The sequence below is a fragment of the Hylobates moloch genome, unplaced genomic scaffold (genome assembly GCF_009828535.3).
Source record: "Hylobates moloch isolate HMO894 unplaced genomic scaffold, HMol_V3 SCAFFOLD_4, whole genome shotgun sequence".
NCBI classification, from domain to species: domain Eukaryota; kingdom Metazoa; phylum Chordata; class Mammalia; order Primates; family Hylobatidae; genus Hylobates; species Hylobates moloch.
Window position 1 is genome coordinate 174,425,242 of NW_026652279.1, and position 16,977 is coordinate 174,442,218.

Sequence of the window (16,977 nt, forward strand, 5' to 3'; positions counted from 1 at the left end):
ACGTGGAGGAAAAGGACCCACGGGGCTCGGTGGGGGCCGCCTGCCTCTGTGGTGCCAGCCTGGGGTCTGCCAGCAAGGGGACACGTGGTTCCCTCCACCCAGGTCCCCATCACGCCATCTCCTTGCGGCCCAAGGAGGAGAAAGCCCACATCGGCCTGAGCCGCCAGACGCACACCCTGGTGCCGTGAGCCCCCGACTGCATATTTCACGTTTTTTGTTCCATCTCACTGAGAAGACATAAGATGCTCTCCAGAGGAAGTAAGCCAAAAATCTACAAACTCTTAGGGAGCCTCCAGCACTGGTGAGCGATCAACCGTGTGGTCAGGGGCAGATATTTGGCTTGGGTCTCCCAAGACCTTAGCCATTGGCTTCCCAGAGCCACATTCCTCAGCGGGAGGTCTCCCAAGACCTTAGCCATTGGCTTCCCAGAGCCACATTCCTCAGGGGGAGGTGCACTGTGGTCAGGTCAGGGGTTGGCGAACCCTGGCCACAGCCCCGGTCCCCACTGGGGAGGGCTGGACCTCAGCCCCCAGGGTGCCCGGGCCCTGTGCTGGTGGCCTGTGCACCACGTGGTCCCCTGCACCCTGTGGCGCCATGGTCCCCTGCACTCCGGGACACCGTGGTCCCTTGCCCTCTGGGGTGCCGTGGTCCGCATCTGCCGGGCAAAAGCTCTGTTGGGCTGTTGGGAGAAGGGGAGTGGGTGTGGACTCTGGGGGCTCAGTGCATCTTGGGGTCTCCTTATCTCAGGGTGTCCAGCTGACGGCAGCTGGTGCAAAGTTCCCAACCCTGAGCTGGGGGGCTGAAAATGTTTTCTGTCTTGACCCTGAGCCCCGGAAGCACCTCAGCTGCTCTTGGCGGGCAAAGCCGGGACTGTTTGCTCTCTGACCCCTCCTCCCCACCAGGGCTGGTCCATGTCATCTCCCAGGGGACACTTCAGGCCACGGCCTTGTGCACAGGGACAGAGCTCCTTGCTGCAACCCCTCTCTGTGTTCCCAGTAGCAGCAGCACTGGAGTCCTAAAGCCGTAGCCCGGGAAAACTCTCACGGCCCACCCTCTCATACAGCCCGGCCCCACCCACAATGCACCTGGCATGTCCAACTGCACTTTGAACACCGAAGGTTCCCCAAGTGCTTTGTGTGTTTTAACTGCAAGAAGTGAGTTCTGTTGCAACTGCCTCCAGGACACACTCCCTCCTGAGGGCTGGTGGTGCTGGCCTGGGTTTCATGGCCTCAGCAGCGGGCTCAGAGGGAGTTGCATCCAAGCCGCAGGGAAGCAGTGGTGATGGGCGGCCTGAGGACTCCTTTCCAGAGAGGGCCTCTGAGCTCCTCTTAGGAAAGAACTTCCTTTGAGCCCCGGCCACTGTTCTAGCAGTGGGAGAAGGAGCCTGACCCCGCCACATGTGGTCACAGGAAGAGAAGATGGTAGGACGTCCCCGTGAGCCTTGGGGGAGAGCTGGTGGTAGAAAGAAGCCCTGTCTACTCTAATTTGGTGAGAGGGGCTGCGGCAAGTGGCTAATGATGTGATTGATGGAGACGGTGGATTGGGAAGGTCCCACTTGGGGGTGTTATGTCCTGCAGGGAGTGGAAGAGATGGATCCTCCATAGCCTGGACTGGTGGGTCTCGGCCTCTCTCCCAGAAGTGGCAGAGACAGCTGCCTGAGAGTCAGCACTGAGTTGGGCAGGGCCTATGCCCTTACAGTCCTCAGGCTGCCAGGTCGTCCTCTTCCTGTTGGGGAGAAGAGGACCCTGGCAATCCACAATTTTGGAGATTTGCTGGTTTCAGCCAAAATGGGGACCCAACTCCCTCCTATGTGGTTTTAGAGCTTCTGGAGGGAAGATAGGCCATGCCCCTGGGTGAGGAGCACGTCTTCCCAGAGATCCCAAGTCAGCCACATGTGCCCCTGGGTGAGGAGCTTGTCTTCCCACAGATCCCAACAGAACTCCACATCACCTGGTTTTGTGGAGACTTTCACGTGTCCTGTCAAGGTGCCTCATGCACCTGCAGACTGTTCTTGGGAAGCAAACCTGGACTGCAGAAGAAACCTCTCGGCCTCCTCCTGTCCTGATTCTGAGCATCTGACGCTTTTGAGACCTGGGATGTTCAGGAGGAGCTGTGGGGCGTCCAGTGCTTTTTGACATAAAACTGCCCGTCCAGGTGCACCTGAGCAGGCGCAGGCAGGCCCAGGAGGAGGCCCGTGGGAAGCGGCCTGCCAGACAGATTTCCGTGCCCACTCTTTCTCCCTCCCTCCCTCCCTCCCTGCCTTCTTCTTTTTTTTTTTTTTTTTTTTTTTTTTCTTTTTTTTTTTTTTTCTTTTTTTCTTTTTTTTTTTTCCTTTTCTTTCTCTTTTCCTACCTCCCTCCCTTCCTTTCTCTTTTCTTTTCTTTTTTTCTTTCCTTTTTGAGACAAAGTCTCTCTCTGTCACCCAGGCTGGAGTACAGTGGCACAATATCAGCTCACTGTAACCTCCGCCTCCCAGGTTCAAGCAATTCTCCTGCCTCAGCCTCCCGAGTGGCTGGGACTACAGGTGCCTGCCACCATGCCTGGCTAATTTTTTTGTACTTTTAGTAGAGATGGGTTTTCACCGTGTTAGCCAGGATGGTCTTGATCTCCTGACCTCGTGATCCACCCACCTCAACCTCCCAAAGTGCTGGGTTTTTGTATTTTTAGTAAGAGATGGGGTTTCACCATGTTGGCCAGGCTGGTCTCGAACTCCTGACCTCAGGTGATCTGCCCGCCTCAGCCTCCTGTTTTGTTTTCTAGAATGTTACACATCAATTAGATAATGGCTGTCAATCTCACTTCATACACTCTGGAACATGAAAGACTCCATTTCTGATTTTTTAAACCCATTTTTTCGGTCATGCAAGTCCGCCTCCGGTTCTGCCTTCTCCTGCCTCAGCCTCTCCGAGTTGTCTACGGGCCCGCCACCAGCCGGTAATGGGGTTTCACCGTGGTCTTGATCTCCTGACCTCGTGATCCGCCTGCCTCGGCCTCCCAAAGTGCTGGGATTACAAGCGTGAGCCACTGTGCCCGGCCTAAACCCATTTTTAACCTGCCTTGCATTCCTATGGCCCTGGACAGGTAAGCAATCTTGTCCTGGCTTTACTGGGAACAGGGGGCTTGGAGGGGCTGTGAGTGGTCGCAGCAGTGGAGGGGAGCCTGGCTCCCCGTGCCAGAGAGGAGCCCCATGGCCCCCCAGGCCCACCAGCAAGACCCTCTGCCTGTCTTAGGGCTGGCTTGCCAGACACGATACAGGACATCCCGATGAATTTGAATTTCAGATAAATAAGGAATCATTTTTTAGTGTAAGTCTATCCCATGCAGTGTTTGGGACATACTTGACCTAAAAAATGATTCATAATTTTTCTGAAATTCAGATTTAATGGGATGTTCCGCCGTTTTCTTTTGGTTAACTCTGGCAAGCCTGTTGCAGATTATATATTTATCTGTAAGATCAGCAGTGGTTCCACTGCACAGGCAACCTGTTGGGATAAAACCACAAAAGCAGCTTCGTTTTTGGCTTCTGCCATCTCTTGGGTCAGTTGAGTGGTGGTTTCACCCCTCGATGAAACTCACGCTCACCCCATGCATTCATATAAGGCATTCAAAAGCCCTATTGTCACTTTATTTTTTTTTGAGACGGAGTCTTGCTCTGTCGTCCAGGCTAGAGTGCAGTGGCGCAATCTCGGCTCACTGCAAGCTCCACCTCCCGGGTTCACGCCATTCTCCTGCCTTAGCCTCCCAAGTAGCTGGGACCACAGGCGTCCGCTGCCACGCCCGGCTAATTTTTTGTATTTTTTAGTAGAGATAGGGTTTCACCGTGTTAGCCAGGATAGTCTCGATCTCCTGACCTCGTGATTTGCCAGCCTCGGCCTCCCAAAGTGCTGGGATTACAAGTGTGAGACACGGTGCCCGGCCTATTGTCACTTTATTTTTAAAAACTTCTAAAGCTTTGTGTCCCATGGAGAAAATACATCATGAATGCTGAGTCAATGATCCCACAGAGACACCCCGGGGGACCCCACCCAGTTCTGGAGCTTGGATACTGCCTGCCTCCACCCTTTTGCTCCCCACCCAGGCAGCACCAGCTTCCCCTCAGGGGCTCAGTGTTCATGGCCCCATGACGGTCACAGCTGCGCATGCGATGAGCTTCGGTGCCTCCGTCCCCGTGGGGCTCCAGTGTCTGACGGTGACAGTGCATGCGTCTCATGCCCACCTGCTTCCTGTGGCCAGCCTCGGCCTCTGGCTCTGCAGGGCTGAGCTGGGATGAAGGAAGGCATCCAGGGCCATTCTTGCCTGCCTGGTGCTGCTGCACATAGCTCGGTGCCCTCCGGGCAGATGTCTCTATGCTCTTCATCTGGGCCCTCTGTTGTGGGCAGTCTTGGGGTTTCAGGTCCCTGAATCTGGGCAAATACTCTCTCCTCAGCGGAGTTGACCCCCTGCTGCCCTCCCCAGGCTCTCTCTCGGTGCTGCCTGGACCAGCAACGCCCCGCTCTGCTGCCCAGGCAGCCGTCTGGCCGGTCTGGGTTTGTAATCTCCCTAGGGGTCAGCAAAGGGTGGGGCTGCACATCAAGAGGCCCAGGCATCTGGGCATCTGGCTGCAGTGAGGCAGGCATAGGCGCACCCTCTGCAGAGAAGCCCTCAGCTTCAATCCTCTTATCCTCAATGTGGGCCACGGCCAGGGCTCCTCAGAAGCCCATGGGAATCCCTGCAAGGTGGCTTTGTCTCATCCATGGAGGTGGCTGATGCGATCGGCTCATGCTGGGGCCAAAAACATGGCAAGAAACGTCCCACTGTCAACCTCCGGGGCAAGCGTGTGCACCCACAGCTCAGGGCCAGCCCACCGCACTGCCTTAGTGACGCTGCAGCCGGGGGTGCCGCAGGCTGCCAGCAGGCTGAGGAGCAATGCCGTGTGACCTTTCCTTTTGTAAAAAACAAAAACTGCAATTTTTATTCAAATAAAACAAGGGTAAAAATAAAAGTTAATAAGGAAGAGTGGAGTCCCTGGATTGTGACATGATTTCCAAGTCACATGCTTTCCTTCAGAATTACACACAGGTGCACACATGCACACACGCATACATCTCTACACACATACATGCATGCGACATGCCTTCATTTTCACCTCCATATGGCTGGCAGATGTCGGTCAGGGCTGAGTCCCCGGGGTCTGCACGTGCTCACGCGTCCTCCTTGTTGCAGTGAGCACCGGGAGCTTCACCCACCATTCACGCTGGCTCAGGGCTGTCCCGAGGGAGCTGCCTGCTTTCCCTCTGCCTCTGGTCTTCTCCCCTGGAGGAGAAACGGCTGGAGCTGCAGGCACCTCTCGCGTCCCCTCTGCGCTGCGGTGGTGCTGGGCACTCTTGCAGCGGCCCCTCCCATGAGGGCCAGCAGAGGGAAGGAAGCCAGGGCTTCCCAGGAGAGACCATGGATATCAGCGTGGATGCGTGGGAGGCCGTGGAGCTCAGCGTGGATGCAGAAGAGGCCATGGATATCAGCGTGGATGCGTGAGAGCCCGTGGAGCTCAGCATGGATACATGAGAGGCCGTGGAGCTCAGCGTGGATGCAGGAGAGGCCGTGGAGCTCAGCGTGGATGCGTGAGAGCCCGTGGAGCTCAGCGTGGATGCGTGAGACGCCGTGGAGCTCAGCGTGGATGCGTGGGAGGCCGTGGAGCTCAGTGTGGATGCGTGAGAGGCCGTGGAGCTCAGCGTGGATGTGTGAGACGCCGTGGAGCTCAGCGTGGATGCGTGGGAGGCTGTGGAGCTCAGTGTGGATGCGTGAGAGGCCATGGAGCTTAGCGTGGATGTGCCTAATGGGCCAGCTGGCCTCTGGGGAGGGCCGTGCCAGAGACAGCCTTGCAGGACATTTGGGGCCAGTTCTGATAACTCCAGCACGGGCTGCAGGCTCAGCACTTCTTATTTTATTCCTTTACTCAACTATTTATGATATCGTCGGAGTGGCAGTTCTTTCTTTTTTCCTGTCTGCAGTCTGTGGGTTTGCTGAGTATGGAATTACCTCAACGTGAGCTCCACCACAGTGAGTCCTTGAAAAGCTGGCAGTCTCTGGCTGGGGCCTGTTGTGTTTTGTTTTTCTTTTTTTTTTTTTGAGTCAGAGTCTGGCTCTGTCCCCCAGGCTGGAGTGCAGTGGCACCATCTCGGCTCACTGCAAGCTCCGCCTCCCGGGTTCACGCCATTCTCCTGCCTCAGCCTCCCGAGTAGCTGGGACTACAGGCGCCCGCCACCACGCCCTGCTAATTTTTTTGTATTTTTAGTAGAGACGGGGTTTCACTATGTTGGCCAGGATGGTCTCGAACTCCTGACCTCGTGATCCGCCCACCTCGGCCTCCCAAAGTGCTAGGATTACAGGCTTGAGCCACCGCGCCCGGCAGTGTTTTGTTTTTCAATGGTAGTCTGTCCCCTCTGTGAGTGTTTAGACACGTAAACGGGCCTCAATTGCAAATAAAACGTACAGATTATAGGCATTATGCCAGTCAATGGAAGAGCAGTTTTGAAAGAAAACCTCAATCTGATAATGTGAAATTACAAATAAACGTGAGACTGACTCTCGGTTTCTATCTAGGCAGTTTAAAATGGAGATAAGAAGGCTTGATTTGATTTTTAAAAAACCAAACCCCAATCCCCCAATTACAGTAGTGAAATGTTCTTCTAAGTTCAACCTTTTTATTTCCAAGACAAATGGGCTGAAGGCTGAATGTTACCAAGGGTGAGGCATATTGTGCTGGGGTTTGAGGACGACAGCGTGGAGAGTGATGTCCTGGCGTTCTCCTGCTGGCATGGGTGGGATGGCTCACTGAGCCTCAGCTCTCAGTCCCTGGCATTCTTCGGCTGGCCTTGTGGGGGCGACTGGCTGGGCCTCAGCTCTTGTCCCGTCACGTGGGTCCCAGGAACCCCACTGCCGCCCCAGCCCGTCGGTATCCAATATGTACTGTGTGCTCGGAGGCGAACTGTCCAGCGGGTCTGGTTTCACAGCCGCAAAAGGCGTGGCTCTCTCCCTGCAGTGGGGTGATGCAGAGGCTGCTGCGCTCTGCGCTTTAGAGAAATGCCACCTAGAACAGGAGGCACTGGTGAGCCGCCGTTGCCCAGCTCAGGGCTGCGAGAGGGCGGTCTTCAGATTTCCCGGGAGATGTAATTCTGCCTTTCCTGCCGGGAGCCCTGGAGACGTGCCGGGTCACACGGTGACAGAGGCCTTCTAGCAAAGTGCAAGGAGTGTGTTTAATTTTTAAAAATTCATGTCTCTGGGGGCACCTCCTGTCTCCTTCCTGCCCTCACCCCACACTCTGTACAGACAGGCGGGGCGGCCCCTCCCTCTCCCTCATGGCTCAGCTTACATTATTCATCCCCTGCTCCGTTTCATGGGCATTTTGTTACAGGAAGGGTCATGTTTTGCTGCCAGCACTACTGATCCCTGAGAGCTGAGAGCCAGGCCACGTGCACACACAGGTGCCTCGGTGACGACTCCCACCTGAGCTGGGGCCAGGGTGTGGAGGCTCTGGACAAACGGGAGGAACCGAGCTTCACGGTTCATGTAATTGCCACCTTCTTAGAGCACATGTCATTGTCTGAGTCTTGTTGACACACATCTGCTCAAGCCAATGGGTATTCCCAGCAGTCAGGCCCCCGTGGGTCCCCCGCGTCCTCTGCCTGGGGGCCGTGGTGGGTACGGGTAGGAGAAGACCAGGCGTCCCCATGGCCCCGGCCCAGCAGGTGCTGGTCGGAGTTTGGCAGTTTGGCCTGTATCCTCCTGCAGCTTTTGTTCAGGGAGTGCCTCCTGTGAGAACTGGTGCGAAGGTCCCTGCCCTCAACGAGCTTCTTTTGAACTCAGTAGTGCCTCAGCCACCCCACCCCCAATTCCTCGTGCCCCGCTTTTATGCAAAAAAGGCACAGCTTTTGACTCTTAGAGCTCCAGGGGAGGCCCATTCCCTTGGCAGGCCCCAGCAGCTCCTTCCCCCCACGGGGCTGCATGGTTGGGGAGACCCCTCTCCCCAGGTGGAATCAGGGCTAATTGCCTGCCCTGATGGCCCTATCCGGTGAGTCTGGAATCATCCCGATCATTTTTTCTGGAGGCTGCATGTACCTTCTTCCTTTACTTCCTCCCCCGTTCCAGTGGGGGCTGGTGGAATCTGGAGCTCCAGCGAGGGGTCTGTGTGGGAGCTCCAGGCAGGTCTTTCTGTTTTGGTTTCTCCAAAGTCTAAACCCTAAGGAGAAAGAAGCAGGGAAAGAGGAAGAAGGGGATTCACAGGCCTGGGCCGAAAACTAGGAAGGGCTTCCCTGGGGAGGACGGGACCCAGAGAGAGGGTGGCAGAGCTGGAGCAGGTGATCTTGGCAGCTCCCCAGCCAGGCCTCGCTGCAGACTTGGGGGTGCAAGCACCGGACCACACAGCACGCCCACCCTCACTGTGGCCGGAAGATCAGAGGCATGCTGGCCGTGAAAGGCTGCCTGAGCCCCACAGTGGACACTGTGGCAAGTGTGGACCAATGGCTGATGTCTCAGCCCCACCCACTCCGGCCACCACGACACTGCACAGGGACCCGGGCCAGTCCCTGTGTGAGCGTGTGCGCTTGGTGGCGTGTGTGTGCAGGCCTTGTGTGAGCGTGTGCACTCTCGGTAGTGTGTGTGTGAGCGTGTGCACTCTCGGTAGTGTGTGTGTCTCGGTAGTGTGTGTGTGAGCGTGTGCACTCTCGGTAGTGTGTGTGAGCGTGTGCATATCTGTGTGGGGGCGCCTGTGTGTGTGAGGGAGGCCCAAGAGGTTGGCAAGCAGACAGGGGTGGGGGTGGGAGGAGAGGCGCTGTGCCCTGGTGTCTGGGGCCTGGGCCTGCCCCTCCTGGAGCTTGGGGTGGACAGTGGAGGGGTTCTGGGACAGGGCGTCTTCCTGGTGCTCATGCTGGAGAATCTACTGTGGGCCGCAGGAGGAAGAGGAGCTGCGATGAGGTGTTGCCAGGGCCAGGATTAGGGTTAAGGTTAGAGTTTACCCCAGAGCCTCCTGGAATTCTGCCCACTCAGCGCCATCCTCCAAGGCCTGACAAATGCAGCCTCTGCCTGGAGCCACTGTGGACCCCCAGGGAGTGGCTCAGCAACTGCTCCTCTCCGCCCCCCCTGGAGTGGTTTCACCCACTGCTCCCCACTGAAAGGAGTGGTTTCACCCACTGCTCCTCCCCATCACCCAAACTCACCTGCTGCTCACCCCCACCACCCCCTGCAAGCCTGACTACTTAGAGAACCACCTGGGGAGCTTCATATATACACCCCCTCCAGAGACTGATGTGTGGGGTCCGGCCGGCCTATGTCCTGAGTGTCTGGGTTCTTAGCAGCCCCTGGGGGACCCTCAGGCGAGGCCGCGGTTGACAACCCCCTGCCTGATGTGTTGATCGGTCAGTGAGCTCCTGGTCTGCACATGGGCCAGCCACATCCTGGGCTTCCCCGTGAATTCTCCAGCAGGGCGGCTGCGTGGTGGGATGCTGTCACCGCTGTCTGCTTTGTCTCATCATCGTCTGTTCCGTTTCTCTTGCTTCTTACTTTAACTGTGGATTCTTACAGGGCAGAACTGCACGAGTCATCTTTGCACCTTGCCTAGTGTCCTGCACATAAGGAAATCCAATACATGTGTGTTGATTGAGTGAAAGATTAACTTTAAAGTGTACATACAGGTAAATGCATGCTTTCCCATTTGGAAGAGGTGGTTATGTTTTGAATCGGACTTACCTGGTTTATATCTTGTTTCTCTCATTAGCCAGCTATTTGACATGGAAAAAAGTTACTGAATTCTGCGTGCTTCTGTTTCATCATCTGTGAAATGGGCGCCACACAGCGAGGCTGGGATGAGGCAGAACATGAAAGTGGCAGCCACAGCGTGAGGCACACAGTAGGCGCTCCATCCACGCTCATCCCATCTCCCAGATCAGCCACAGGGTGAGGCATATAGTAGGCACTCCATCCACGCTCGTCCTGTCCCCAAACCAGCCATAGGGTGAGGCATACAGTAGGCGCTCCATCCACATTTGTCGGGTCTCCCAGACCAGCCACAGTGTAAGGTGCACAGTAGGCGCTCCATCCATGCTCATCCCGTCTCCCAGACCCCGATTTGCCCGAAGCCTTCTGAAGGGTGTGGGAAACTTTTAGGAGTGTCTGTTGTTTCTGGGGGCAACATTGGGGCTGTGAAAGGAAAATAAAATCTGGGGACTCCAATTCACTGCCAAAGGAAACCCTTAAAGCTGGAAGCTGAGCCCTGTGAGGAGCAGCCTTTCCTTGTGTTCCTGAGCAGGGGGCTGCCCAGCAAAGGCTCAGCGTCTCCACTGGCAGTTGCTCTGCGTTCCCCTGGCCTAGTGCAAAGTCCGACTTTGTGAGCCCAGGACGAATGCATCGTTCACCATTGTCCTGCTTGTTCCTTTCTCCTGCAACGCATGGGTTCAGTCACGCAACCAAACCTCCCTCTTTCCCCTCCAGCCTGCGTTTCCCCTTTAAAATAGTGAAACCCTCAAAATCATCTTTGGAGAAAGTCACAGAGCTCTCTCCCAGGCATGCCCTTAACCTTGGCAAATGAACTTCTCAATGGATTGAGGCCTGTCTCTCATGCTTTCTGGTTTACAGGGCCCATGTTCATGTGGAGGAAGTCAAGGTAGGAAACCTCAGGGCACTTTCAAACGTTTTCCTCTAAGCAGGAAGGAATCTGGAATTGGGAAGGACAGTAGGCATTTTTTCTAGCGGTTCTAGCGAATTATCTTCTTACTGTCAATAACAATTTATCCAGTTTCTCTAATTATCTTCAGTCCAGCGGAAGACAGATTTCCTCATCTCCTAATTGCCTCTTGGAAGAGCTAAAGTAAATTAAATTTAAAAAATACCCTGAGCCCAGGTGACCGCCCCTGCCGAGCTGATCTGGGATTGCAGGAGAGGTGCTGTGGGGGGCAGCGGTTCCGGTGGCTGGATCCTAGCCAGCGTCCCTGCCCTGCAGTTAAGCACACGGGCTTTGGGGGTCCGTCCTGGGCCACAACAACCAACCTCCTGGAGCCTCAGTTTCTCATCTTTGAAGGGGGACCATGCTGAGATTGTTCAGGTATGGCTTTGGTTTCTGTTACTGAGGCTAAGGCCCGAGGTCCCGGCTCTCAACATGTTTTGCTCCTGTAGCCCTCAAAAAATTTTCAGAATTGTGCCGTGTCAACTTTGTATCTAAAATACTTTTGGTTTAGTTGGAAAGGGCGTCATTTCTAGCGACGCAGCAACGAACTCACGTGCCTTTTAACGCATTTCCCACAGGACGGGGATCCACAGACGAGGTCCTTCCGTCTCGGGGCTCGTGGCAACACAGGCTGCATGTGTGAGCCTGGCCGGTGCCTGGGTCTGCCCCAGCTCTGCCACTGCCTGCTGTGTGACCCTGGGCTGCTCACGCCACTGCCTGGAGCCTTGGCTTCCTCTTCTTACACGGCAGTGGTGACAGCCCCTGACACGAGGCTGTGGCGAGTTTGAACGTGGCGCCTGGAGCAAGGCTTGGCCGGAGTTCACCAAACAGACAAAGGCGACCTGGCTGGGGAGCCAGTCAAAGCGGTTGGTGGAACCGATCTGGCTTCTGTCAGAACTGTTAGGATGTCGGGAGGTGTCCAGTGATGACCCCTCCCTCTGGGTCCTCTGGCCCTGGTGGCCGGGCGTGGATGAGGAGAAGGCTGGACCCTGTGCGAATCCGCCGGGCACAGAATCCGCCGGGCACAGAATCCGCCAGACACAGAATCTGCTGGGCACAGACTCGGCTCCCCCGGAGCCCGGCCTTGCCCCGTGCTGTGACTGCTTCTGTGTTTGGGGCCCGAGGGTCACGCAGGAACAGCTGCACCTCAGAGAGGCTGGGCTGGGGACGGGGTTGGCTCCTCTTGGTGGCAGTCAGGTGGGAAGGGGACGCAGTGGAGCTGGGACCCTGGACTCAGCCAGATCTACTTGGGGAGAGGTTGAATCTGGAAATCAGGGGTCTGGAAGTGATTCCCTTAGGCAATTGCACCACCTGGAAAATCTTCGTACACCCCCAGCATGGAGGTGTCCGAGACGCCAGGACCCTCAAGTTACTGTTGTGCATTGAAGCCCAGCACACACACGCTTATCCCCTTACAGCTCTGGGGGCCCAAGTCCAAAACGGGGCTCACGGGGCTAAGAGGGAGGTGTGAGCAGGGCCGCACTGCCTCTCCTGGCTCAGGCAAGAGCCAGCACCCCTGGCTTGCAGCCCTGCCGCCTCTCTGATGCTGTCCTGCCGTCACGTGGCCTTAGTGTCATCTCTGGTCAAACCTCCCTCCGCCTCCCTCCCTGGGGACCTCATGGTTACATCCCGTTACCACTTGGACAGTCCCAGATCAGTCCCCGCCTCAAGGCCCTGACCCTAATCCCATCTGCAAAGTCACTGTCTCCGTAGCAGGTCCGGTGCCCAGGGACAGGCACGAGATCCTGAGTGTGCTGGGGTCTTCACTCAGCCAGGCACCCCCTCAAGCGAGGGCTGCGGAAGGAGGAGTAAAGGCCACCCAGCCATGCGCATAACCACGTTTCTCCCGTAAGATTGCGATGCTGTGCTTTTACTGTGCCATTTCCAAGTTTGGGTGTGTTTACATGCACAAACGCTTACTACGGCTCCTCTAGGGATCGGCGCAGGCATCTGCAGCACAGGCGTGCAGCCAGGGCCACACTGTGAAGCCTGGGCAGGCAGTGGGTCCTGTCCTCCAGCCGTGTGAGTTGCTGCGATGCTTGCACAGCAAGGGGAGCACAGCCATGGGAGCACAGCAAGGGGAGCACAGCCATGGGAGCACAGCAAGGGGAGCACAGCCGTGGGAGCACAGCAAGGGGAGCACAGCCACAGAAGCACCTCAGGAGGCCTCCCTCAGCCATTGCTGTCCTTAGGCTTCTGTGGGAAGAGACTTAGGGTGTTGGTTCGCACCCTGGGCCCTGTTCTATCCCATTCCTGAGGACCCAGGGACAGGGCTGTTCCCATGTCCGAGGAAAGCAGCTTCCAGGGGAGCAGCGGAGGGGCCTGTCACTGGGAGGGGCTCAGCCAGGCCGCAGGGACCTCATGAGGAGGCCTGCGATGAGGACGCTCTCACCTTCCTCTGCCCCTTCATCTCCTGCTGGTGCCTGACTCTGTGGGCGCCCACGGGGCAGGCTTCGGGCCACTCCGGAGCACAGGGCAGGTGGAGGAGGAAGGGCGTGGGGGCAGGTGGCGGGAACTACACAGGCCTCAGTGGAGCCGGTGCCTTCATCTCAGAGGTCCTCATGGCAGCACTGTTGCCCCAGGAGGTGTCTGGGGACATGTGTGGGGGTCAGGGTCTTGCCACAGGGCAGGGGCACTGTGGGTCTTTGCCGCGGGGCTGGGAAGCTGAGCCTACACCTGGGCACAGTCCTGCAGACCGAGCAGCCATGAGCCACGGCCGCCTCGCCTGCCCTCATGCTGGCCTCAGGTGCCCCTCACAGGTTGACACACCCGCTCACTGTCCCCAGCACCACGCTCCTCGGGGAGGGCTGTGGCTGGCGTGGGTACTCTCTGCAGCTGTGCTGACCCCACAATGGGGTTGGCTTTGGGGAGTCGAGCCCCATGTATGCCATCAAGGGCTTCCATGCTCTGGGCTATGGAGCTGCTGGTGGGACCGAGCCCTTGCTCAGACTGTGGGAAGAGCCACTTCAGGCCTCACCCCTAAGACCGCCCAGAGGCTGGAGTGGCCTCTCCCCACCAGGTCTGTGCCCCAGGGGCCCCGCTCACCCAGGAACAGGGCGGCTGACTCCCTGCACCCCTGGGGGCCCCCGTGAAGTGCTTCCTTCGAGGGTCGTGGGGTGGAGTGGGCAGAGCACGGCTCCCAGGCGCAGGCCCTTGTGCCTCCCTCCAGCCCCCAAGTGCTCCTGGAGGTTTTCCCAGGGTCTCCACAGGTCTATTTACGTCTGGCTTGTTTGAAACAGGACCCAGCAGGGCCGTGTCCGGCACCTTGTTTATCTGCCCAGACTCTTCGGGCCGTGCATCTGTTGAAGCGTTGGCATCATTTGTTCCACAGAACAGCAGTTCTCCACGTGTGGTCCTTGTGGTGTTTTCAGGGGGGTCTCCGAGACCAGCATAGTCATCTCGGGCCCCTTGCCTTTTTCTCTGTGTTGACATTCGCGGCAATGGTAGAGGGCTGATGGCGGGGCACCTGCTGGTGCCTGGGCCCGGATCAAGGCGGCTTTGAGCTCTTGAGGCTTCTCACCACCATCGCCAGCAGCATTCGGCAGTGACGTTCCTTGTGATGGAGATGGAGGTTTGCGCACAGTGCTTTGTGCGTGCCACGTGGGCGTCTGGCAGCCAAGCCGAACCGAGCTCCTTTATTCCTGCAACACCAGTTTCCATGGAACAAACAGCGAACAGCACTGCATACCCAGGCTTGGGTGTTTTCCTGGAAACAAGTAAGCCCATCCCTGCAAGGAAAACAGCTGAGAGTATCTGGCACCGACAATAGAATGTTGAGCTTTCAAGTGACGAGGAATTTTTGAAAACTTGTTTCTTGAACTGTGAGAGTGACAGCTTCCGAATAATCCTCCACATGACCAGCGTGTGATGCCTCAAAATCATGCACAGGTAAAAGACCCATTCAAGGAGCAAGGGGGGCCAGTGGGTTTTCATGAACAAAACTCACGCTCAATGAATGCAGAAAGTTGTCTCCGCACACAAGCGTTTATGTGTTTGTGAATGTGTGTGTCTCTGTGTACGTGTGTGTGCATGTGTGTGCATGCCTGTGTGCACATGTATGCATGTGCATGTCTGTGTGTGGTGCGAATGCATGTGCACGTGTGTGTGCATGTGTTTGTGTGTCTGTGTGTGCATGTTTGTGCACTGTGTGGTGTGTGCATGTCTGTGTGTGTATGTGTGACTGCGTGTGTGTGCGTGTGCATATATGTATGTCCATGTGTTTGTGTCTGTGTGTGCATGTGCATGTGAGTGCATGTCTGTGTCTCTGTGTGGTGTGTATACATGTGTGCATACATGTTTACATGTGTGCATATCTGTGAGTGCATGCATGTATGTGCACATGTGTATGTGCATGTTTGGGTGTGTCTGTGTACATGCGTGTGAGTGCATGTCTGTCTCTTGTGTGGGTACATGTGCGCATGTGTTTGCATGTGTACACACGTGCATGTGTGTGCATGTACATGTGTGCATATCTGCGTGTGCATGTATGTACACATGTGTGTATGTGCATGTGTTTGTGTGTGCATGTGATTGCATGACTGGTGTGTATGTGTGTGCATGTACATGCGTGCATATATGCGTGTGTGCATGTATATGCACATGTGTGTATGTGCATGTTTGTGTGTGCATGTGTGTGAGTGCATGTCTGTCTGTGGTGTGTGAGTACATGTGTGCATGTATGTGTGCATGTGTACACGTGTGCATGTGTGTGTCTCTGTGTGTGCATGGGCATGTCTGTCGGTGTGGTGAGTGAGTACATCTGTGCATGTATGTGTGCATGTGTACACGTGTGCATGTGTGTCTCTGTGTGTGCATGGGCATGTCTGTGTGGTGAGTGCATGTGTGTGTGCATGTGTGTGCATGGGCATGTCTGTGTCTCTGTGTGGTGTGTGTGTGTGCATGTGTTTGTGCATGTCTGAGTGTGCGTATGTCTGTGTCTCTGAGTGGCGTGTGCACACGTGAATCCTCCTCCTTGATGCCAGCTGCTCTTACCGGAGCCAGTTCTTGTGGGGAAGCTGAGCGCTCTGTAACTCCCGTGTCTCAGCTCCCTTGCGTGGCCCCTAGTGGCAGACGTGGGAGGAATGTCACAGCCTCGGAGAACCAGGTCTGGCATTCCTGGTGCTGGTCCCAGGGTCCTGAAGCCTGGTTTCCACAGTCACGCTGTAGAGACGGCTCCTTGTGGAGACGCCTTCTGTGTGCAGGCACGAGGTTTCTCCTCTGCCCCAGGCTTCGGTGGAGAGTGTCTAGGGGGCCAGAGCCACCGGATGTGAATGCTGCGCTGGTCACCCACTCTGGTCTCTGCCTTGGCATGGCCAGACTCCGCGGTGCATCTGGACATCGAGGCGGGCAACTGCCATTTACAGACACGGGAGGACGTTTTGCATGACCCGCCTTTTGTGTGTTTTCCCACTCTTTGCAAACCCATTGCTTTTCAGCTCCGAGAGTTGCTTTCCAGTTGTGCCGGCTCTGTGGCTGAGGAGGCGGTTTCTTTCGGGCTGTGCCGGCTCTGTGGCTGAGCAGGCAGTTTCTTTAAGGTCTTTTCTGTGCTGATGTTTTAGCTTTACTGAGATTTTAGCTTTACTGAGATTTTGTTGCTTATCACACAATTCACCATTGAAGTGTCCTGGGCTGATCTGATGCCGACAGCTTCCGAGTCAAATGCTCTCTAAAGGAAATTCTCAGAAGATCTCCGGGGAAAATCACAAATAATTTATGGAATTAGAAAGCAAAGGATTTGTAAGACATCACAAGGAATTCCGTTACCAGTTAGGACTGGTCACCTCCAAACTTACGTACAATGAACTTACTTCTTCCTAGGAAATTTATTTGGGGAATTTTTTTATGTGGTCTGAAGAGGGCAGTTCTTGGCCATGATGATGATGTCAGTGGCCGAAGTTGCATTCTGGCAACTCCAGGTCCTGGGTGACTTTGCCTAGCTCTGCCCGGCCTGGGGTTGCAGGAAATACGCTAATTCCAGGCATGGAAGCCGGGAGTGCATCCGATCTGGGGAGACTTTGCCTTTCTAAGAGGCTGTCAGTGCCGCTGATGGTGCACATTCGACCTTTCAGACTTGGAGAAATCAGATTGCAGAAATGATGCAGAGCACCTGAGCAGAACCAATCTGGTGTGAGACACACACGCGCACACACACACAACCAGGCGCACCCACCCACACGTACACAGGTACTCACACAGTCATGTGCACCCACCCACATACGTGCAGTCATGCACACACAGTCCTGCACACACACCCACACGTACACATGTGGACACACAGACATGCA